Genomic DNA, 24044 nt, shown 5'->3' with positions numbered 1-24044 from the left:
TGTGACCTAAGATAAAAGTCTTGGGACACGGCAATGGGAAATAAATTAACAATTGTTAGAGAGCTATTTTTGGGTTTAATAACTGCACTGGGCACTGTTACTTTAGGCTTCTGAGTTTTAACAAACCAAACAACATTCAAGGGAAGAACTCAAATGTGGACACAAAACTGTCCTGAGGATGAGTGTGAGGGTGGTTAATATCCGTCTCCTCTGGGCACTTCAGCCGGCCATTGAAATGTGCTTTGTGTTTACTCAGCGTTAGTTGCCATTGGTGATTTTCTTCGTTTACTGAGTATTCGGGCATGGGAATGCCCCTAACAAAGCAGTGCCTTCACCTCCAGGCCTGGCAGTGCTGTGGTTGTGTTGGGCTCTGGCTTCTTGTGCTGCAAATAGGGCAGATCAACTCGGTAGCCTTGGCAGCAGGAGTAGATGTTAAGAATACAAATAAAACTGAGTTGCCAGTCTCCTACAGGCTGTCAGTGGACTTTTGTGCTCAGCTGCCCTTCTTGGTTTCTCTTTTTACTTTTTTTTTTTTAACTTCTTCTTAATCTCCACTGTTAAAGGAAAAAAGTGACCTGTGTATCTCAATAGCATTTCATATTGCTTAATTCTAGAAAATAATTAGTAGGATTATCTCACCCCTTCTCTGCAATTTGAAGTCCCTGATTTCTATCTTGTTCCTCTGCTTTTTTTTTTTTTTTTTAAATTATTATCAGATCAGAAAGTGAAAACAATCCTGTACAAAGAGCAAAGGTGCCAGCCTTGGCCTTTTAGAAGATAGTGTCAGTTTTGTGATTTTGTTCACTTATCAAAAGTTCTGTAACTATTTCATACCAGGCCTCCCCCCATTTAAGTTTTGGTGAGAGCTTATTTTATAAACAGGACCCTGAGTCAGTGTACTGCTTGTCCTGCCATCCCAGACCAGGGTGACAAGCCACGAATGACAGCTTCAGTGACTGCCCCAAAAACGTACAGATACTGAAAATGAGCAGATCTTTTGTATGAGCGGGTTGCCAGCCTTCTTGTTGGAGAAGCAACTGAAACAGGAAGGGTTATTAAAGCTGCTTATTTCACAAATAAACGGACTAGATGTTGATCCAGTGAACCTTATGACTGCTGGCATGTAACAGGCATTGACACTCAGAACTCACAGAAAATACTCAGAGAGGGTAATCCTTCCTACAGAAATAGCCACAAATACTGTCAGAGTCCATGTCAGAGTCCAAGTTCTCTTCTGCAGCATGTGAAAGCTTTAAAATGTCCCAGAAAGCCTTCAGGGATGTGTTCATTAACCACTTATTCCAGACGTGTTCAGGGATTCTGTGGAGTACTATTTGTTCTAGATCTGGCTCTCTGAACACACCAAACAGCCATAATTCCCCTGAAATTGTTTCTAAAGCCATGTTTCAGACAGGAAAATACAGCAGTTGTTGAAATGCTGACTTTTGTGCTGCCGATAAAAGGGAAGATAGCAAAATTAAACACCTAAGAGTTGCTAGTGGTGCCTCATTTCAGCTGAATTTTCAGCTAATTACAGAAATCTTCATTTGTATCTTTTTTTGCATTGCCCTTTCTGACTTGTTCCTCTACTTGCATATAAACAGCTGAAACTCAGCTGAAGACTTGTTGATGCTGAGATAATTGATTCCCTGCCTTCATCTGATTGTGTGGCCATGGAATCTGATCTGTACAGTTTGCTATGCTCCCATTTCATCTTTCATAGTTCTGGGAATGTAAAGTTTGGGAATACTTGGGTTGCCAGTAAATTCTATGAACTTGAAGTGTTTTAAAATTTAATGTGCAAGACCATTGTTTTAATGGTGATTACTGAAGTATGTGACAATGGAAGTTTGGTTTATATGTTGTCATTAGTATGTATGTTAATTAACAAATAGTTGGAGAAAATAGAAACCAGTCAGTTCTTTCCTTTAGCTATAGAGAAGATGGTTGGAAGGGACCTCTGGAAGTCATCTAGTCCAACCCCCAATATTTTTAAACTTTATGGAGCACACTCATTCCTGATGGATAATAATAACAAACCTTGAAAAATTAGGGAGAACAGATGCTTGCAAACTTGATCAGGTTTGGGTTTTTAAAAGATAACGCATTGTTACTTTTGAATTATTATTACTGGTTTTAGTTAAAATTCAACTTCTTAAAATTGTTGTGTGCAAAGGAATTTAAACAGATCATGTAAAATTCAATCTTAATTTCTTACCAACAGAAATGAGTGAATGTATAGCCCCAAAGAAATGCACAAAACCAAACACTTTAATCTGCTATAGTTCTTTATTTAATTTATGGCCCAGTAGTTTTTTGAAACAGGCAGATTATTTACCTTTTGTAACAGGCTCAAATTAACATTTTATGCTTCTTTTCTTTAATAAATACAAATTCAACCCTGAAAATCGGGCTGATCGAGTCAGTGGTTGCTATGGAAATGTTCATTTGATACATAAAGCTGTAGCTGGATGTTTGTTTCCCCCCACTGACAGCTTCTAATCCTCTCCCTGCTGGTAACCGCTGCCTTTTGCAAGGCATCCAGAGGGATGGTGTCAGTGTCCTGCTCCGAGCAAAGTGAGGCAGAGCAGCTTTGTGATTTAAATTGGTGATCTGAGCTAACTTGTGTGAGTCTTTGAGTGTTGAGATAGTGCTCATCTGCTGCCTCTGAGGTCGAGGTGGCAGGACCTGCCCGAGAGGCAGGTGGCAAGTTCATGTGGTCAATCCTGTTTTCTAATTCAGCTTTACTTTGTACAAGATTTAGATCTACTTGTTCCAGTGTTTTTAGGACAAGGGCTATTCTTACATCTTGTTTTACAGCAAATTTATCACCAGGCCTCGCTAAAGCTTGTTTTGCAGCAGTGCTACTACATTCTTACCCATGCTTGTTTTAACCACCGATTGTCCTCTGTTCATTGGAGGAGAGGGGGTAGGATGGGACAAATTTTGGGGTTGGAGAAGAACTGCACTTCTGGGAACATGCACATTTTCATTTTGATGATTGGGACAGCAGGAGCTCCAGTTCAGGAAGATGGTCTGTATCTGAATGTTTTGTACTGGCTTTAGCCCACAGGAGCTCCAATTCAGGATGTATCTGAATTTATATACCTGCTGCTGGCTTTAGCCCAGCACAAATTGCTGGTCCCTTTCCTGGTCATCATCAGATGAATGATTATTCTTCTTTCTTCTTTTCCCTTTAAGGAAGGAGAACTGTACCTGAATTGCAGTTTCCAGATTGAGGTTTTACAGTACAATGGAAGATCCTTGCCTCTTCTGCTTCAGTAGTGAATGAAGCAAGTTCAGGTACTTATTTATTCACTGACTATGTGTCCAATACATGTGTTGGGGAGACACAATTTTCTAAAAATAGAGATATGTCTTAAAAAAAAATCAGCTGATGTAACTAGAAAAACATACCAATGTCTTCCCACATCCACCTACCTCAACCCTTCCACTCTTAAATAAAATCAGTGTGGAGAATAGAAGCTTCAGGGTGACTGAACTGTGGCCTTCCAGTACCTGAAAGAAGCCCACAAGAAAGATGGAGAGAGACTTTTTACAAGAGCATGGAGTTACAGGATAGGGGGAAATGGCTTCAAACTGAGAGAGAGTAGGTTAAGATTGGATACTAGAAAAAAATTCTTCCTTGTGAGGGTGGTGAGGCCCTGGCACAGGGTGCCCAGAGAAGCTGTGGATGCCCCCCCCCCCCCCACCCCCCAATTCCTGGGAGCATCCAAGGCCAGCTTAGATGGGGCTTGGAACAACCTGGGATAGTGGAAGGTGTCCCTGCCCAGGGCAGACGGTGGCACTGGATGGTGTTTAAGGTCCTTCCCAACCCAGCCCCTTCTATGATTCTGTGTTACTTAAAAGTTAAGTAATAGTTGAGATGAAATCCAAGTTGAGCTCAGTTTATTTAGATGTACACCAGTCAGACTATCTCAGGAAGAGAGATAAGGCTGGCAAGAAAGGTGCATATTTTAATACAGTGCACAGGTATTTGCTATTAACCGCCTAATTTAAAATGTACAGCTGAGTTTGAGTTTTGTCATTCCTGCTGAAATGTGATTGGAGGAGTATGTGCTGATCTGGGTGAAGGAGAGAGGTTCAAGAGGGGGTTTGTATTCTGGGAGAGAGGCTGAAGTTGGCTTGTAGGATAACAGGCCTGTGCTCTGCACTGCATTGGAAAACTGCTATGTTCCCATGAGGAACATAGGAACATGAGGAACTGAAAGGAAAAACGTGGTTGCAGAAGTTAAAAGGTGTGGAAAGTTCTTTGAATGTCCTGAGTACCAGGGATTAGATTAGGTGTGGGGGAAAGAAGTGTCTACACCTGGATTTAGGAACCAAGGTTGTATCTTTGTGGTGAAGACAGCCCAAAGGACATTCTGAACCTTCTATTTTCACTGCCATCTTGTTGTAAGGATCCTGATCCTTCTCCTATCAAAGTTTTCTCCTGCTTCATAACTATTGAGATAAAAATCCAAGGCTTTCTTTTTTTGGTTGTGAGTATAATCTACTGCATCCCTGTTCAATATTCAGTATATTATTTCCTAATGTTGAATCCACGCCAAACCTACTGTGGAGTAGTTCTCTTTTGTACAACTCTAAATAAGCAGGAGTGCTAAGTCATAGGAGGCTCTTCATTGCTGAACAATTAAACAGGAGTTTTGTATTAACTGGGATGTGTCCCTTGGAAAGAAGTTAGTGTCATATTTATCTTGTGAGGTTCTTTGGTTAATTGGCATGATTTTTTTTTAACTGCAGTCTTAACTGAAACAGCTGGAAGTTCTTGCATTGCATAAAATTGATAACGTTGATAATGTTTGAAAAACCTAGAGCTAATCCACACAGTCCCAGAGAATGAAGAGTCTAATTCTGTTTTGTAGCACTCAATAATCCCGTTTATAGTCTGAAAAAGTAATGTGTGTCATGTAGCCTTGCAGGCTGGTACTTATCAGCTGCTATTCCTTCTGAGTATTAAAATTGGGTTCTAAGTCAGCACCTCATTAAAATACCTAAACCAGCTCTTTCCAAGCTGATGGCTTCCAACTGGAAACTTAAATAAGTCTGTGATAGGGAGTGCCAATGGAGACATTGTGAGCAGCCTGTATGTGTGCCATGAGGTGTTTGTTTTAAAAGTGCAGTAATCATGAGAACTGTCAAAATCCAGTGGAGTTAAAACACTTGTTCTACTTTTACCTTGCTGAAATGGCAGGCTTTCCTGATAAGAACATTTAGATACCAAACCCATGGTATAACTGAATTACAGCCACCCCCTGGCCTCCTGAGACACTCTGTGTAACTCTGGCTGTCCTAAATACGTCCCTAAATTTGAGACTGTCATTTCATAAAAGCTAATTCTGCCTGTAGTGCTAAGTGTTCACCTGCTGGCATGTCATTCATGCTCTGAAAGGCAATTTTTAGTGTAAATCACTAGTCATAAACCAAAGCAAACAGGCTGTTGTGCACACATCAGAAAGCACGGAAACCACTGACGTGGAATTACTGAAGATATTCCTCCACAGTTACTGTTTAGAAAGGTGCAAGTCTGAAGCACCTTGAAGTTAGGAGGGAGGGGTGGTCTGGGTAGGAGGACCTGGGATGGAAAGTGGCCTGTCAGCACAGGAGCTGCAACAGTCAGGGAACACTGACATGGGCCGTGTGGGCACTTGTAGAGAGTTTGTCCTTTTGCACAATTAAATTCTTTTTCCTGCTGGGAGAAATCCATTTTTCTGTGGGTCTCTTATTAGTGGATTTTTACCAGATTTGCTGAGACAAAAGGCTGACACTGTCAGTGCTACAGGCTCCTCCAAAGAGTTGGGTAAATGAGTTCTCTCTGTCCCCACTGGAACGGAAGCCAGGAAGACAAAATACACCAGAACTTTTGTTGTGATCTCCAGCTCTGTGTGTGGATGCTGGATCATGCAGCAGCGTGCTGAACTCTTATTCCTTAAACCTTTAAAGATTTAAGTGGTATCATTTGGTGTAGTAAAGCTCTTTGCCATGTAGCTCTCCAAAGAAATACTATTTTTTTACTCACGAGTAATCTAATACCTTTTACCAGCTCTGAAGGATGGAAAAAAATATTTTTAATGTACTTTCTAAAACTACAAGAAACTACAGGGGAAAAAATATGGGGTCTAAGGAGCTTTGATAGGCTTTTCCTTTAGAGAGCTCCAGGATTTTCTGTATTGGATGGAGGTTATGCAGCTGTTTCTATCCTAATGTTAACATATTAGGTTACAGGAATCTTTCCACTTAATTGAACAAACACAGGAGAGTATTTATGCAACTGAAGATCTGTAACTGCCAGCAGAATTAATTAGGAGAGGAATAATTAGGCAAATAGTAGTGTCCAAATGGTCCCAATAGAAAAATGTATTGCAATCCCAACAGAAATCTCATTAATGTTGTTGTTTTTGATGAGCTGTGCCTTTTGCAGTATCATAAAGGGAGGCAAATGTGGAAGGATCTCAGTGGGGTGTCAGCTTGGGTATGAGGCAGAAACAATATCAAGGTTTTAAGCTGTCTGGTCTCATTACTGTCACTTAGTCATGGCTGCAGCTCCACTCTCTGCTTAAAAGCCTCCCATGATTGAATGAGCCACTTTAGGGTGAAGTAGGTACAGAAGAGAACATTTCAGGTTAGTATTTGGTATGGAATTGTTGCCTCATTCATGGAAAACACGTTGTCTCTTATGCTGAGCAGACAACCCAGGAAAAAATGAGACGAATGGAGCTTACCTCAAATACTTCTGCTTGAATCTGTCAGTTTATGGCTTCACATAATTTTGGAATGGAAAAGTTAACGAGCACATTATCTTAGACTTTCCACTGTAATGTCATTCAGGCAGAGAAATAAAAGGAAGGTTAATTATTGTGATGTCATATTTATAGTGGCTGTTCTAGGAAGCAGGTTCCTGGTCTGCAGTAACAAGGTCTGTCACATGGTCAGTGAGGGAAAATACCTGAGAAATAGTCCTCCAGCAGAGAAGTTGAGTTTTCCCCATTTCCCCCTTGTGAGAAACTTTTTTTACTCTGTTAGAAATTACTGTATTCTAATTCTCTCTGAGTTTGTTTTCCAAGCTTGTTTTCCAAGCTTGTTTCATAGGTGCATTGGAATGGACTAAAAAGTATTGTACTGTGGGAATAGCTTTAATCAAATCCTATCAGTGAAACAAAAGCCTTTCACAAATAATCATTCTGAGATCCCAGCTTGGAAAAGTGTTACTTCCTCAGAAATAACCTCCTCCATGCCTTCCAGCTGGGGCCTGGGGAGGTTAAGGGAGATGTTTAAGGGTCACAAATACCATCTGAGACAACACTGCTAATACAAGTTATCTCACATAACTCCAGGTTCTAACCAAATTGGAATTATGGCCTTCGTTCGTCTACCAGGGAGCTATAGGGCCCTCCTGAATTGCTCTGTTAACAGGGTTTTTTTAACATTTTGATCAAACTACTAACAGCTGACTAGTAAATTAATTAGATTTTTATTGATGGGTAAATTAATCCACATCACAATGTTCTAGGCTGCCAACTCTGGAAAAGCAGTGCTTCTCCTGGTCACAGTGAAAGTTTGTGATAACGGTTGTGTGTGCATTTTGTATTTATCTGTTCCCCTTCCCCTGTTAGCTATAGTTGCTGATGTTTTTCGTTAACTTGGTGTCCTATTAAGGCAGCAACTCTGAATAAATATCAGTTAGGCAGGCCTCTTATTTATGTGCATGTCCTTAAAATGTGACTATAAAATATTCATTAATTCTGGATTCCTGGGGCCATGTTCAGACACGTCTCCTCCTTAGTGAAGAGAGAGAGACACTCAAGTGAGATTTTTGTGACTTTTACTGTAGACACAATGTTTGAAAACAGGGTGCAGAGATGGAAACAAGTGACTGTCAGTCTCTGAATGTGGCCTAGAGGAGAGGCAATGCTTCATACTTTGCTGCCCAGTCCAGAACACCTGGAAATATGGGATTCTGATTTCTTGCAAGACACTGAATTTGATGCCACTTGTTACCTAATTTGTAGCATTAATGACAAAATCTTTCTTCTGCTGCTTTCTAAACACAGCCCTTTTGTCCTGCAGCCCAGAATTTCCAGGAGGGTGAACAGAGGAGCTGTGTGAGGAAGGAGCAGCAGGCTGGTGCCTCTGGAAGGAGCTGGCTGTGCTGCCCATCCCGGAGCAGGAGTGCCACACGTGCAGCCAGTCCCTCCGGGAACACCCAGCACCTGCGTCAGGGACACCGCAGAGGTGACAGATGTGCAGCAACTCTGGTGCCTGTAAAAATACCAGTTGCTGTGCAAACACTGTGCAGCTAAGGAAGGGTTGCTTCTCTCTGTAGTAGTTCTTGAACAAAACCATTCTGGAGGTTGTGCTGTGGGAGTGTAGCTGAGGCTGGGACTTGCTGGCATGAAGGACCTCTTCACAGCCAGCACAGAAGTGGAAAATCCTAGAATGGCCTGGCTTGGAAGGGACCTCAAAGCCCATCTCACTCCCATCCCCCTGCCACAGGCAGGGACACCTTCCACTCTCCCAGGTTGTTCCAAGCCTCATCCAGCCTGGCCTTCAACACTTCCAAGGATGAGGCAGCAACAGCTTCTCTGGGCACCCTGTGCCAGGGCCTCACTACCCCCACAGAAAGTATTTCTTCCCAATATCTAACCTAAACCTACTTTCTGTCAGTCTGAAACCATTCCCCCTTGTCCTGCCTGTCCACGCCCCTGTAAAAAGTTTGTTTCCATCTTTCTTGTGGGCTCTTTGCAGGTACTGGAAGGCCGAAATGGACTTTCTCTGCACCTAAGACAGAGTTGGACAAAGCAGTACTACTGAACCCTCTAGGGCTATTGGAATCCTGGAAAACTGGGAGAAGTAGAAAATAAACCTTAGGCCAGAGAAGCAAGCAGAAAACTAATTTCTTTGTGTGATTTTTTTTTTCTTTCACCAGAAAGGAAATGCTTCCTGAAGCATTCAAACATTTGCTCTGCCTAAATTTTAACCCTTTTTTGCAGGCCATTTTTTTCTGATATCCAAAAGTATTTTTTCAAAGTAGAATCCAGGCTAATGCAAGGAGAGGAACTATAGATTATTGAATAATGGGGAAGTCAAAATAATGGCCACAATGTGAGTCTGATTCAGAAATGAACAGGCAACAGAAAGTTAGTGCTGGAGAGCACTTCTCAATACCTCAGGAAAGTTAAACAGCTCAGGTCTCAGTAAGTATAACTTTCCTCTGTTGTGTGTCAGCTGATGAGCATCCTCCTTCTGCTGAGTGTACATCCTGCCTTGCCTTTTCCACCACTAAATCAGAGACAAAAATTCAGGTTCAGGTTGTTAAGCCATTTCCACTGTAAGCCTCTCATGCATTGGCTTTCATGTCCTCACAAAATCTCAGAAGAAAAAAAAGAAAAATAAACCAAAATCAAAATAACAACCCAGTGCAGAGGCTGAAAAATCAAAAAGGGAAAAGGGACTGAAGATATGGAAGTGAAAAACACAGTTACTTAGGGAGGAGAAGGTGAAGGCAGGTGTTCAAAGGGTAACACTGCTCAGCATTAACAGGAGTCATTTCTAGAAAAAACGCCCTCCAAACATTAACAGATCTGCTCATACTGGTGTGAGGGCAGAGGCAGCGAGTCAGGGGGTTAAATGGTGGACAGCACTGAGCTCTGGTTGCATTCTGTATGTGAGACAGGGATTCCTGGCAGGAATCCCTACTGGTAGGATTCTAATTCCACTGGAGCAGCAAGAGCAGCCTTTTCAAACCCCTGGTGCTGCTCTGCCCAGTGTCAAGGCTTCTGGCCCAACATCTGTAACTGACCTTCACTGGGGTCATGTCTGCAGGGGTTAAATGGCTGGACTTGACCTCGGAGGTCTTTCCCAACCTCAGTGATTCTACGAATCTGCAATGCAGAGGCCCTCTGGGACCTGTTGCACTGAAAGGACTCTTCAAAACGCGTGGTCTTTATGTATCTCACAAAATGCCATCCTGTGACAGTGGCTTTGGCAAACTCTGGGACACTGTGCAGGCTCCCCGGCCCCCTTTTACAGCACAGACAATCCTTTTGCAATTTACACAAGCCAAATTAGTGACCAAACCTGTAATGGCTTGAAAATGTGCCTCTGCCTGTGGCAGTGGGGGGATGGCTGGCTCGCTGTGTTCCCCCCGGCCATGGAAATAAAGGGTGCTGGCTGTTAAAGAGGGGTGCTGGCAGCCACCCTGGGGCTGCTGAGGGGACCCCTGAGGCGGCCAGACTCGGGCAGGAAGCTTCACTATGGCCTGGATTTACTTCTCATTCAAAATCACTGAAAGCCAAACTCCTCCTCCTTCTGATCAGAAGCCAGTTTTTTTTCTATGTGAACTTAACTGTTTCTTGCTCAGCTTAACTTGATTTTAAAGCCATGTTTTAACATAAGTTAAAGTACTGTGGATATTTTTTCCCCTTTTTCGCAGCAGAGGCTGGAGGATGTGAGTCAGCATTGAGGGCACAGAGCGGCAGGCTAATCGCCCCCCATCCCACTCCTCAGCTCTGCTGGGTCCTAGTGCCTCCCTGCACTGTCTGTGCCATCTCACTTTAGCGTCTCTTAAAACTCTTCAAAACAACATCCAGCGGGTCACGAAGCACTGATCCAGCACATAAAAAGCAGGTCACCTCTCAGGAGCACATGCAGATCCCATGCAAGCCACCTTCTAAAATTAGAAGTTGTGTTAGTCTTTTGTTTGTGTTACAAAGGGGTTGTTTCCATAAGTAAGAGCTGATTCTGACCTGAAACTGAGTTATACCACATGCGGTCCCTGCTGTGAGGGGACAAGTATCTGCTCTGTTTGCAGATGGACAAATCCTGCACCTGGCAAGTGCTGCCACCAGTGTCCTACAGCTTCACTCCTCTGCCTGCAGCAGTGGGCAGACCTTAAATGGGGAAAGTGCCGCTAACAGCTTCTGCTCCATGCTCCCCTTCTGTTTCCCAGGTCATGCAAACTGCTGTGCATTTCAGGTACATTGTGCAGAGGTTCTATTTTGATGTGTGAAGCATTTAGCTTGTCTTGGGTTTGGCCACTTTATTTATGAAGGCAAAGCAGAGCAGTAGTTTAGAGATAAACAGAACTAGAGATTACTCCAGAAATTGATTTGCATAGATCTCTTCTGTAATTCTAATATTACTAGATAGGCCATCATCAACTGATAAGAATACACTCATCTATTGTCAATGAAGAAACTTGTTTGTGCAAGGATTTTGGTTTAAAGAAGTTTTTCGGAGGAGCATAGTGTTGGCTCAGGTCTGGTTTGCTGAGCCACTGAAAGTAGTTAAATGTAGATGTCTAACTTTTTCCTTTCCTGCTATACTACTGTACAGTTAAACTCTAACTTTTGTTAGTTTTTATATTTTCTGAACGTGGGAGCAATATAAAACATGTCAAAGTAGAACCTGAGGAGTTGGGAATGTAATGTAACTATGGATTTATTTCTAAAAAGAGAAAAAAATAAATTTGGCAGAAGTTAGTTGTGTATTCTTCGAGAAAGTGGAGCTCTGCACTGGTGTTTGTTTCCACAGTCTTGGAGAGTCCACAGGGCGTGGCTGACAGACGCCAAGGACAAAGTCTCATCTCCTGGTCAAAACCAGCCCAACCCCAGAGAATTTCGGAGGACTGAATGCAGAGGCTGGAGAGCTGTAGGAACACAGGGACAGGCTCTGTCCTGACAAGTGCAGACACAGCTCCTGCTGCCTTTGCCTCTGTCTGGCAGAGCTGAACGAGGTCCAAAGTGTTGGTGTGAGGCTGCCATAGCACCAGTGCAGACCTGCCTTGCACGAGGTTATGCTGCAACACAGTGCTGAAGCTCTTCTGTCCTGAGGAACTGAGGGAATATGGGTGATAGTTAAGCAGCTTTAGAATAGTTCCATGTTTTTGATAACTGTTAAATGTTTCTAGTGTTTCCTGTATGAAATATCTGGCGTGTTAAATCACAAAACAGCAAACGTGGCGGGGACTTAAATTTAAACTAGTTCAGAAAAAGTACTGCACACACAGACTCTGCTCCTTGCCCCAGGAAGAGAGGTAGGGACAGATTGCATCAGTCGGCCTAATCAGGGATGAGACACATTTGCGATGACAGATCCATAAACTAATGGGAACATTCAACATAACAATGTGCATGTTGGGGGGATATGAGAGGACAAATGGCAGGAAGCAGATGTGTGCTTTCCTCCTGGAGTCACACAGGAGCTGGAAGGACCCCTGCTCTCACCAAGAGTGTACTTCTAGTGTGCTTAAACCTGGCTGGCTTGTGATTATTTTTGATCCTCACATCCAAACAGTGGGAAGGGGAAACTGTTTCTTGTTTTGATGATCACCCTTCCTTACAGTCCCACTGAGAGAAGGCTTTAGTGTGGAGGAACTGTAGTGTTTAGGAACTTTAGTGTTTAGGAACCGTAAGGAGAACAAGACAATGAGAGATATGGAGGAAAGGGGAGAAATGGGATCTTTAGGAACAGAAGAGAAAGGAGAAGGCTGGAGCAGCAAATGGAGTAATGTGAACACAAGAAATGAGTTCCAGAAAACAGAGATATGAGGAATCCCTTCTGATCACTAGTGAGAAGGCTTGCTTCAGCTTTTTAAGGCTGGATTTGTAGCTCTACAATGGCACACATTTAGGCAGTTTTCCCTCAAAAGAGCCCTGAAAGGAAGGGAATTTTACTTCTAAGCTTCCTCTTCAGGTGTACCCCAAAATAATCAGTGAGTATAAAATCAGTACTAAAAGGAAATCTTCTGATTTTGGGAGTGTCCAACTCAATTTTTTTCAGTTAATAGAATTTTGATTGACACACTGGATCCTGGCCTACAAAAGGGATCAGAACACAGCAACACTTGCATTGTCTGACTGGCAACGGTAGAGTAAATCTATGGCTTTACTTTTCCAAGCCCTTTAGGACCGCCTTTCGTCATGTAAGTGTTAGCAAACAAATAATCCATGCATGCTTATTGCTTCTTTCATGCTTGTATGATTTTAATGATAATTAAATAGTGCATGCCTGAGATCCAAAGGCAAACCAGGGTCAAGTGTGCCTGACTCATTTCTCTCTCTGAACAAAAATGGGAAACATCAAACCTCTGTGTGAGGCTGGCTGATGTTCTGCAAGGCTCATAGCTTTACCCTGCTCCTCTCTTGTAGAAATCCTTAGGTAGATATCTGATACTTGCTGCATTTTGCAGGAATTGGTTACAGGAGGGGGAAAAACTGTCTTCTCTTGTGCACAGAGAGAATTTCATGATGGCCTGAAATGTGCAGCTGGGCTTTTCTTGTCTGTAAAATGGATTGAAGCAAGTCTGGAAATATGATTGGCCTTTTTTCATAACATGGGTCAATGAAATAGGGATGCAGGAAAACTGGTGTAAACAGCACAAAAGAATCTCTTTTAATCCAGCATTTCCTTGGTATTTGTGAGACCCACTCAGAATGTTTCTTTACACCTGTACTTGGTGTCCCTGTGCACATGCAGCTGCTCTGGTACTGAGTGCTGGTGTAGATGGATCAGGACTAAATAATGAAATAATGCACGGAAAAAGCAGGTTTCAGCAGGGATGGCACCTTCTTGTGTGTGCTTGTAAAGCTGAACACTGCAAGTCCTTTAACACAAGCTACAGGATAATAACACTTGTTCAGATGTTTTGAAATACGTATTATTGATTATTTTTCTTTTCTAGCTTTGTCTGTTAGGGATCGTGCTGCTCCAAGTGTTCTTTCATTTGTCCCTTATAATTGTAGAGCCAGGTGTAGAGATCTCAAAGGTAGGACACACCAGTCATTTCTGTTCTGAGCAGGGAAAATACACAGACTGATGCTGCATTAAAGATGAGCTCAACCTGTGCATCAAAGAACCCACAAAAGAAAGCCCCAGATTCACCTTTCAGTTAAAGGTTCTCTTCTCTGTCAGTTTTCAGACAGTCATCAGAGAGGGATGAACTCGTGATGCAGAATTGTGATGAAAACATTGAAAACAATTCAGTCAACAGCCAGGCATGAGCCTGCTGGAGAACAGGCTTCAGTTGTTGCTGTTTCCAGGGATGAATTTTAGCTGGAACTCTGCTCAGCACTGCATTTCTTCCAGCAGCTGAGGTCGGAGTGATGTGACTGTAGGACTGTAGTGTGACAGGGAAGTGTTGCCCTCCCTTCCCCATTTCCCCTCTGGCTTCTCACATCCTTACAAACAGCTTTGCTCTCTATATTGTGTATTGATAAGGAGTACCTGAGAGTTGTGATCTTATTTTCCTTCCTGCTTTTTTTCCCATTTGGAAGCAAGTTTTTTTTGGCTTGTTTACAAACTGCTGGATTCAGTTTTATATTTTTACAGAGAAGATGGTAAATCCAACTGGACACCTAGACTCAGTTAACCACAAGGAGTTTTTCACCTGGCAAGCACACAACACTTGAAATATTCCTTCCTTCCTGATACTGAACCAAAATTCTCTCTATTTAAAATTGCATTTAGCTGCATTTTCTTGAGAGACATCTTGTTAGCAGCTCTTACATTAAAAAAAGGGAAACATTTATTCATTGCAATTGATCTACGGTAAAACTAATTTACAAACCAAGTAACTTTTGGTGACAGGGAAGTAATCTCTGTTACAAAAGATGACCTTTCTAGCAGCAAGACATTTTCAGGTACAAGTCACCTGTAATTTTACAAGACAAAACACAAAGGCTGCATTTGTAGATAAAGAATTTTTAGATACCATCAGTGACTCATGGAGAGAAATTGATTAGAAAGTCTGCAAGAGGAGGTGCAATAATTCTGTGTGGAGCCCAGGGCTGATCAGTGTGAGAAAGAGATGATTATGCCAGAAGCCTTCAGTTCAGAGAAGAGACAACTTGGAATGCAATAGAGGTTATAAAACCATTAGTGAGATGAGATAAAGACTGGCTGTTCAGCAGCTCCTCTAACACAAGAACTTTGGAGGCATTGCACAACCCTGATGGAATCAGCACGTGCACGTGATGAAATACAGGGTGAACTTGGGGAGCTCATTCCCAAAGGATATCAAAGCCTCCTTGCTTTGAGAGCATGAAGTGTTACAGGGAATAGAAATGTGCTGAGGACACAGCTGATTTTGAGCATGGTTTTGTTGGTTTTGCTGTGCAGAAAGATTGCTGGACATTTGAACCACAGTAAACACAGTGAGACTTCAAGTAGGTGCCACGTAGCTGGGGTGTCACCATCCATCTTCCTGTTCCACTGACAGATGCCATGATCAAGGGTGGGCACTGTGGACAGGCCGAGGGTGACAAGGATGATTTCACTGTGCCTGGCAGGGGAACAGCAGAATCTTTCACTGATCTGGTAAATGGGCTCAAGTAGCAGCCCTGCTCCATTCAAAGCTGCACTGAGGATCCTGTGGCAACAAGTTGTATAAACACAGGAGGCCAAGAATGTTCTCTGCAATGTTTCCCAAGGTGGGAGGCGGGCACACGCCTCTGGAAATGGCACAAGGGGCACTCAGGGCACGGGAGCAGGCTTGGGATTAGAAGCAGCACACTTTGCCTGCACGACTCTTGCTTTGGGGCTGATAAGGACAGGAACTGCATGACAGGGTTCATTTGTGGAGGGAAAAGGGGTGGAGCAAGATAATTGGGACATGCTGGCCTGGACAAGTGTCTGTGCTAGTAACCAAGAGGAAACTTCCTACTTTGCCCTTTTCATGGCAGCGGCAGCAGCACTGCTGCCCTGACTCACTTGTAAGGATTGATGACAGGTACATTTTTTACCCCTGACTTGGAAACAGCAAAATTAGCACATTGCCATGATATTTTGGGGCCTTCTATGCTTATTGAAGCAAAGATCATTGACTCAGTTCCCAGCTGGACCGGGCTCTCCAGGGATACTGGTAGGACAGAGCTTCTGTAGCACTTCCCTGTTTGAGTCTCCTTACCTTGACTGGAGTGCTTGGGCACGCCAGAAGGAAGCTCCTTTTTTTTTTTTTCTTTCTTGGCAGAAGTTGCTGGTTTATATTTAAAAGAACTATTCTGGAGCTTGGAATTTTAATTATTTTGAGTCAACTGTTGATTAAATTGTTGCTATTAAATAAAGTATTCATCATCTGAAAAAGACTTTTAACTGGCTGGCAATAATCCTGGTAGACAGTGTGTTTATTTATTTCAGTTTCCATCTGTTGCTGTTAGGCTCTGGGTTTCTTTTCCTTAAAAAACACGGGGAGGAGAGGCACATAAATCAGAATTTTATTCTGAACTAATTGCCTTGTTCTGAATTGCATAAAACATTTGATCTTTTTCACTATAAAATTTCAGGATAGAAGGATCATTTGCATTAAAGATAATATGAAATGCAAAAGTTTGTTGAACATGAGATGGATGCACGATATTTTATCTTTGCATGATATTTTATTTTTCTTGTTTCACAGCTAAAACTGGCCTGTTGTGGGTATGATGTAGCAGCACTATGGCCAGGAGTGGTGGTGAGCTACACCCAGTTTGACTGAAGTATTTTTTCTGCATGGTGAAAAAGGGTATCCTCACCCAGCAAAAATAAATTAGGCCTAATGTGAATTTTATTAGCCATCAGCTTTTGCCTGGAAAAGAAGACAAGAGCTAAGAAAAATGAACCAGAGACATTTGAATGTAATTGGAACATATGACAGCAAAATGGTCACTCCTAATACAGCAGACAGCGAAAAATATTTTATCACCCCATGTTGAATTGAACATTGTCAGATCTGTGACAAATGCACAGTTGGAAATGAGGGGTGACAGGCTGACAATTTTCTTCCACTCATGGTTAATTTTCTTCTAGGAATGTGGCTGAAGACCTTCCAGGAACTGTGCAGCATCACTGTTCCTCAACAAAAAGCAGCATTTCTGCCGTGCTGGAGACTTCAAACAGCCACACACACTGATAATCCACTGCTCAGCAGTGTGCTGAATTGGCAGTCATGAATAATAAATGCTTCTGCCTCTTTCAGGACATTACCAAACCTTTCTTTTCCAGGTAAGTTTACCAAATCCTAAATCGTCCTCTGCCCAGACTGGCCATGAAAATACCTTACACAGGTTACAACAGAACCCTTTGTGTTGTGTCATCCTAGGCCTTAATTTTTCCTCCTGTTTGCCTTGGACTTCCCAGAATTTTGTATTTATTTATAAGTGACTTTCAGCTGTACCCCTAAAAAAAATTGACCGATGTAAAGACTTGATATAGAAGGTTCTGCTCATCACATTTGCTTAAATTTGTAAAGCTCACCTGTATGAGAAGTGTGTCTATAAAAGAAAAATCCTAGGAATGTATAAAACCTGTCATTGTAAAGTTTGAGGAGATGAGCAAGTTTGTTGGCCACTGGGTTCTTCTGGGGCAACAGCTTTTGGTTTCTTTTCCCAGCTTTGACGTTGAGGAACTTGGTTATATTTTGAATTTCAGCTTTGTTAAGTGCTTTCAAACTGAATAGTAAGGTGTTATTTGTGGCTGCAGCCATTACAAGGCAAATACTTCCCAAACACTCAGGAAATTCCTAATTCAAGTGATAAAGGAAGGAAACAGTGAAAAAAAATTACAATTAAGACAGATATAAGTAACACAAGTAACACACCAAGGAAAGGTTTGTAAGAGAATTCCCTCCGGGAGAGGAGCAAGGCTGGTGCCTGGATGTACATCCAGGGCTTCAACACAAATGGATCATTCATGGCAAGTCTCTGTCTGGAGGAGAGAACACAGGGCTCCCTTCCCCAACAGAAAGTCTCTCTGTAATTCTGTCAGGCACTGTGTGACCTGTAATTACAGCCCTGTGCTCTTTCATTAATTTACACTCCTGCTTTACTTTGCTTCTGTCCAGGCACATCCATATTACGATGCAAATCACCAGCAGCATGAAGGCCAAGTTCCAAGTAAGTGTTCCTAAGTGAGTTTTTGTCATACCTGTTCCAATCACACGTCAGAGAAAAAAAAGAAAGCATGCATTCAAACCATTAATTTAACATGTTAGTACAGCTCTAGATTCATTAATAAAATACAAACTTGCTGATGACCAAACCGGTGCAAACTTAGGTTTCATTTACCCATGTGAGAGGTTTATTTCTCCCTGTACCTCTCTCCTGGAACAACTTCCCATGGAGTAAAATTCCCAGAGTAAGCATGGCTCTAACACAGACTTGCACCAAACAAACTGAAGTTATACATATAGACCACTTGGCTATTTCCAAAGAAAATAAACATGATGTTGGTCTTAATGTGTTCAGCAGCATTGTTTCTTAAGAAAGGTGAAGAAAATGGTGTCTTTGGACGTTTCCTTTCATAGGATTGCCATTGAGGTACTACAAATTTCAAGTATTTTGTCTTATAATACTGTTTCCTTTGTAAGGATAACAGTTAACTCCTGTCTCTGTGTCTGTGATTGCAAGAAGCATCCCACAGAATCCCAGAATGGTTTGGGTTGGAAGGGTCCTTAAAGATCATCCAGTTCCAACCCCCTGCCATGGGCAGGGACACGTTTATCTGCAGATCAGCATCACACCTTCCATTTGTCCTTGTGGCACACAGTCTGATTTCACCGTGTCTGTAAGGGGGGGAAAGCACAAGGTATGTGACAGGGAACTGAGGGAGCAGGAGGCACCATGAGAAATGATCCAGAGATGGCCCTGCATCTCCTGTTTCAGACCTGTTAAAACAATGTTCCTCTCTTCTGCCCTGGCAATAAGTTCCAGGAATGTGTTACCTGTTGTATTTTTAACCATTTGTGGCTGGAATTGATGCCTCCTTGTTCCCTGTTCAGGGATTTGGTGAGTTTAATGTTGACCAGATCTGCTCCCTCCAGGGAGCCCTCGAGGTTACTTAACCAAACTTAATCCTAACTGGCTCTGGCAAAGTTGGTTCAGCTGGTGGCCCTTTAAATATCTTTCTAGACATTTCTTCCTCTGCTGTAGTTGGTAAAATAGAAATAAACCTAATGGAATAAACCTGCTGTCAGGAGCACGGGGCAGCCATGGAAGCTGTTCCCAGAGAAGTGGCACGGGGGCGGGGGCAAAGGGCCCCCGGCATTCCCCAGCGAGGGAGGGTCAATAAAGAGCCGCAGGGCCGATCAATGGCTTTGGTGTTTCCCTTCCCCGCTGCGCCCGCACCGAGCCAAGCCGGGGGTCCCGGGTAGGGCTCCCACCCCGGCCCCCGTGGAGCTGGGGGTTTCGAGCTGTTGTCGCTCTCCGGCTTCTTCCCACCCCCAAATCCCTGTTCCTGCCGCAGGACACCGTGTCCGTGTGTCAAGGGCCGCTTCCTTGGCTGCCCTCCGCTCGCAGCGATAATTAAAACGACTTCGCCGTCGTAAACCAGAACCGGGGCGAGTGCCAGGGAGGCGTGAAACTTTTCTGCCGTGACTTCGGCCGTCGCCACCCCCCTGCCCGGTCACTCCCCGTCCCCTCCCTCCCTCCTTGTCTCTCCAGTGCCCCCGACGGCGGCTCTGGCTGTCCCTGCGGTCCCCCCTGCCCCCCCCCCCCCCCAAAAAAAAACCCCGCGATCCGCTTTGATCTCGCCTTCTGAAAAGTTCACTTTATTTACAAGGGGGGCGCCGGGGGTTCCCCCCTGTTTACACACACACATTTGTAAAATTAGCCAACCCCCCTGACAAAAACGCAAAGGAATGGCTGAGAAATAAATAAACCTCTCCCACCCTCCGAGGTGGAAAGGTTCCAAGCCAGCGGGGTTCTCCCGCCTGCCCGGCCCGGGGCTCAGGCTATCCTGCTGCAGAACTCGTCAAAGTCCCTCTCCATGAAGAGCTCGCTCTCGATCACATCGTCCTCCGAGGGGAAGTACTGCTGGCTCTCCTCCTGAGGGGAACCCGCGGCCGCACCGCCCCCGGCCCCGGACCGGGCAGGCGGGGAGCGGGCGGCGGGTCCGGGCTCCCCCGCGCACTCCATCAGCGCCCCGCGGGCGTTCTCCAGCACTCCCAGGTACGAGTCCATGTCCAGCGGGTCCATCTCGCAGTCCGACCCGCCGCTCTCAGTGCCCACCGAGTCCGAGCGCAGGTGCATGAGCTGGTACTTCTCCCGCATCAGGAACTGGTTGGTGTTGCGGGGCGCCCGCATGCCCGGCGCCCGCCGGCCCAGCACGTTGACGGGCCGCAGGGAGAGCAGCACCCGCGGCCGCGCCGGGCGGTGGCAGCGGCGGAAGGCGCGGCAGTGCTGCTGCTGCAGCTGCTGGTGCTGGTAGTGCTGGAAGTGGCTGTGCGTGCGGCTACCCAGCAGCTTCCGCACCCCGCCGGGGACCCTCCCGCGCCGCCCGGGCGGCCAGCGGGACCGGCTGCCGCCCCGCCGGGGCTCGCCGCCCTTCAGCGGCGTCGGGGAGGCGCCCCCCGGCACCCCCTCACCGCGGGCGGGCTCCCAGGGCGGGCACACGATGAACTCCGCGCGTCGCAGCATCGCGGCCCCCCGACCTCTCACATGCTCCGAGCCGCCGGGACGCCCCCGCCGCGCTGCTCCTGCGCCGTCGCCTCTCCGGCGCGTCCTCCGCTTTTCTCCGGGCTGAGCGGCCGCTTCCCAAGAGCCCTACGGGGGCCTCTGCGGGCGCCTCTACCTTTTCACGATCCGCTCTGTTTTTTTCTTGAGCGGAGCCCGTTGGCAGCGCATAGCCTGGCTGAACGGCTGCGGGCTGCGGGGCAGCTTGACGGGTTCCAAGCCGCCGCCTCGGAGATGGTCTCGCCTACTCCCCGGCCGGGCGCTGCCGGGCTGTCAGCGCTGCGCCGGGCACGGCGGGCCGGGGCAGGGCCCGGGAGCGGAGCGAGCGAGGGGAGGGGAGGGGGCCGAGGCTCAAGGACCGCACAGGGAGCGCGCGCACCGCCCGCCGCCCCGCGCCCACTGCCGGCGCGCTCCCGCGCAACCCGTACTTATCACCTCTGGCGCAGTCCAACTGCCGCCGCGCCGCGGGGGGGTGCCGGGGGAACACAGCCGCTCCTCAGCCGGCCTGTCCCCGCCAAACTTCGCCCTCCGCGCCCGGAGAGCGCGGGCGCTCCGCGTCACCGCAGCCGCGCGCTCGTATCTCCCGTGTTATCCCGAGTTCTCCCGGGATCTTTCCCCCCTTGGGCGCGCTTTGGCTTGGCTCAGAGCTGCGGGCGCATTTTGTTCATCCCCTATTCAGAAAGGCCATTTACGCTCAATTCCCCGCGCAAGCACCGTTGCCCGCCCGCCCCTTGCGGCGGCGCCGCCACGCAAACCGCGTACGGGGCCCGTCCAGGGCAGCGGCGCTACGCAAACCGCTACGCAAACCGCTACGCAAACCGCTTAGGCCTCCCCTGAGGGGCTCTGGGGGGGGCGGGGGGCGAAATGGCCGCGGGGGCAGCGGGGAGGGAGAAGGGGCGGCTCGGAGCCGGCACCAGGCGCTGGAGAAGCCGCGGCGCTCAGTGCTAGTGCCCACGGCCGCCCTTCCCCTGTAGCTCCAGGCTGCGGCCGGCGCCAGCGCCGGGGAGCGGTGACCTTCCCCCGGGTCCCACAAAATGGTGCCCACGCCTTCCCCCTCAGCCGCCTCACGCCAGGAGAATCCCCTCCTGAGGCTTCACGGTGATTTTTTTTTTCTTCCCTTTAACCTCTCCAGTTGAATCGGTGCTTTTTCATCAGTATAGAGTGAAAAATTAGAGCAGAGACATTCATTCTTGTAGTTTGGGGAATGCCGCAGTTACTTGTGCTGGGCCTTCATTCATTTACTACACATTTCCCCTGATTTTCCAATTTGCTCTGGGTTTTTTTTTTTCGCCCCGTATGTAACTTATCTGACAGGGACTTCCCTGTTCACCCCTTCCACATGGCCAATTTGTTAATGAAAAACAAACTCAGTGTTGCCCAAATGCTAAGTAAAGGCTGTGCATGAACAAGGACAGCAGTTCCCAATGCAGGTAACATTTTATTACAATTTAACAGTGAAGGACAAAGAAGTACAAAATATACAGGGAGAGACAAGGTAAAAATGCGGATTTGGGCTACCTACAGAGTCAACATTGCCAACAACAAATTGCCAACATTTGTCTATTTCACTGCTTTAGAGCATGTATTTCTAAGCAGTCTTTGTTTCAAGTTCCATTCAGGAATTATGTGGTATTCCATTTAAAGTCAACTGGCCTTATCACCCGTGTGTTTTACAAACTAAAGGCCAAGATGGAAGGAGCTGGCACTGGAGCAAGCAGCAGCTGTCCAAAGTTGTCTAAAACCTGCAGCCTCTGAGATCTGAGGGAACGTGAGAGCAGAGGGAGGTTGCAGCGCTTTCAGAGTTCATGAGGATGTTTATAAAGAAATTCCACATCGTGTGGTAGGATCCACGTCCTGGGTTGTCACAGGCTTTTTCATAGATGTATTAGGCAGCAGTATGGCTTGAATAAACTTCTGCCACTCCAAACTTCCCTCCTGGATACAGAACATCCCAGAAGCTCTGTGTTTGTACAAGAGACTCTGCCCTGGCAACCACATGCATCCAGTCTCTTCTGTCCTGCTGGTCAGCCCAGTTTAGTTTGGCCTCAGTTCCCATACTCTCTTCTGTTTTTCTGGGCTTGGTGCAGATTGAGTCTGCATTTTTTTAGCTGTTCTAGAAGGATGTAGGAAATTTTGTGTAGAGAGCAGTCTTGTGCTACTTTGAGCAGGTGAGAATTCCAGGTAACGTGCTTCCCTTCGCATCTGGATTATCTCTAATCCACACACTGACACTGCCCTGCACAGACCAGTGAGTTCATCCTGTACCCAGCCCTGCAAATCAAAATCTAAAGCTTTCATTGAAAACTCTAATTGATACCTGCATCTGTATTAGTAAGCAAGTTTTTAGAGCAATTTGAAATCAGTACCTGCAGGCAGCTGAACAGTTTGTGCCATTATTGACCTGACCCTCATTCTCCACGATCTGTTCTGGTCGGGGTTCAGGTGTGCAAGCTGGGAAGAGCATCCACCTCCCTCACTCACCTCCCCATCTCACTTCTATTTTTCCCTGTTGAGAGCCTTTTCACAGCTGTTTTCAGCACTGGAAAAGTGGAGGAAACGTTATTTAATGTATCATGAAATGTTTTGTAGTTTCTCAGTCGCTGCCAGCCAGCGATAATACCTTTTTCAAACCCTTAAGTTTCCTTTGACAGGTGGGAACCCATCTACAAGTTGGTTTTTTAATTTTTTTTTTTTTTTTTTTAGTTGGGGCACAGCAGCAGAGGAGGGACTTCTGTTATAGTTACAGCCTTAAGAATTACTAAGAATTACTACCTTGAATTACTTTGTAGTTACACTCTTAAGAATTGCTATCTTGAGATATTTGAGAGTACTTACAGCCCCGCCCCGGCCCCGCCCCGGCCCCGCCCAATCAGGAGCCGCGGGGCGGGCACGCGGGAACAGTTTCCCGAGCTGCCTCGCGCCGCCGTGACGCGCCGCGCCGGGACATCTCACGCCCAATGGGCGGCCGCCTTACAAAGCTCCTTTGTGCGGCCGGAGAGAGCCGCGCGCTGATTGGCTTTGGCGCCGCCGGTGTTTCCGGCCATGCTGCGCAGGGCGCGATTGCATCATGGCGGGACCGAGGTGAGCGGGGAGCACCGCCCGGGCCGGACCCTCAGCCCCCTCACGGCCCTGCCGGGCTCAGGGCGGGCGGCTCCGAGACGCGAGAGCGGCGCGGCTCCAGCAGCGTGTAAGGGCGCTTGGCGCGGGAGCCGGTGCCGGGCGGCACCTTTAGGGTGTCCCATGAAAGCGGCGGCTCGTGGGCCGGCAGCTGCCTGTGCTGTCACGGCGGTAACAGGGTCTGGCCGGGCTGGCAGCTCCCGTGTGGGGTTTAACATTATCGGCGACTTTTCAGAGCTCGTGTTTTGTGTGTACCACGTCACGTTCATGTGTGTTTTACTGCTTGGGTGCTGCACAGATTTTTTCCTTTCTCTGTAATTGTGAGGTTACTTCTAGCAGATACTTACTAAAGGTTGACCAGGTGCCGTATTGTAGGGCTTAATACTTAGCAAGTCTTGATTTCATTAGTTATCTTTACAAAAAACTTAAGGTCCCTTACGTGTAATATGTCTAAAGCATTCCCTTCAGCATCCTTTTAATGGA

The 24044-nt window shown here is 46.0% G+C and overlaps 1 protein-coding gene across 4 annotated transcripts in view; it reads left to right on the top strand.

Annotated features, from left to right (window-relative positions):
• The first annotated feature begins 23437 nt into the window (after positions 1-23437).
• The window catches only part of IARS1 (isoleucyl-tRNA synthetase 1), an 89208-nt gene continuing 88601 nt past the window's right edge, over positions 23438-24044 (top strand). For 3 of the 4 annotated variants that reach the window (XM_010409753.2, XM_019292063.3, XM_019292065.3), the window contains exon 1: positions 23438-23525. The gene's annotated coding sequence lies outside the window, so the exon portion shown is untranslated. The other variant, XM_019292064.3, reaches the window with a different exon arrangement.

This window comes from Corvus cornix, chromosome 12 (genome assembly GCF_000738735.6).
Source record: "Corvus cornix cornix isolate S_Up_H32 chromosome 12, ASM73873v5, whole genome shotgun sequence".
NCBI classification, from domain to species: domain Eukaryota; kingdom Metazoa; phylum Chordata; class Aves; order Passeriformes; family Corvidae; genus Corvus; species Corvus cornix.
The sequence above is the reverse complement of the archived record's forward strand: the minus strand, read 5'-3'. Positions and strand labels throughout refer to the sequence as shown.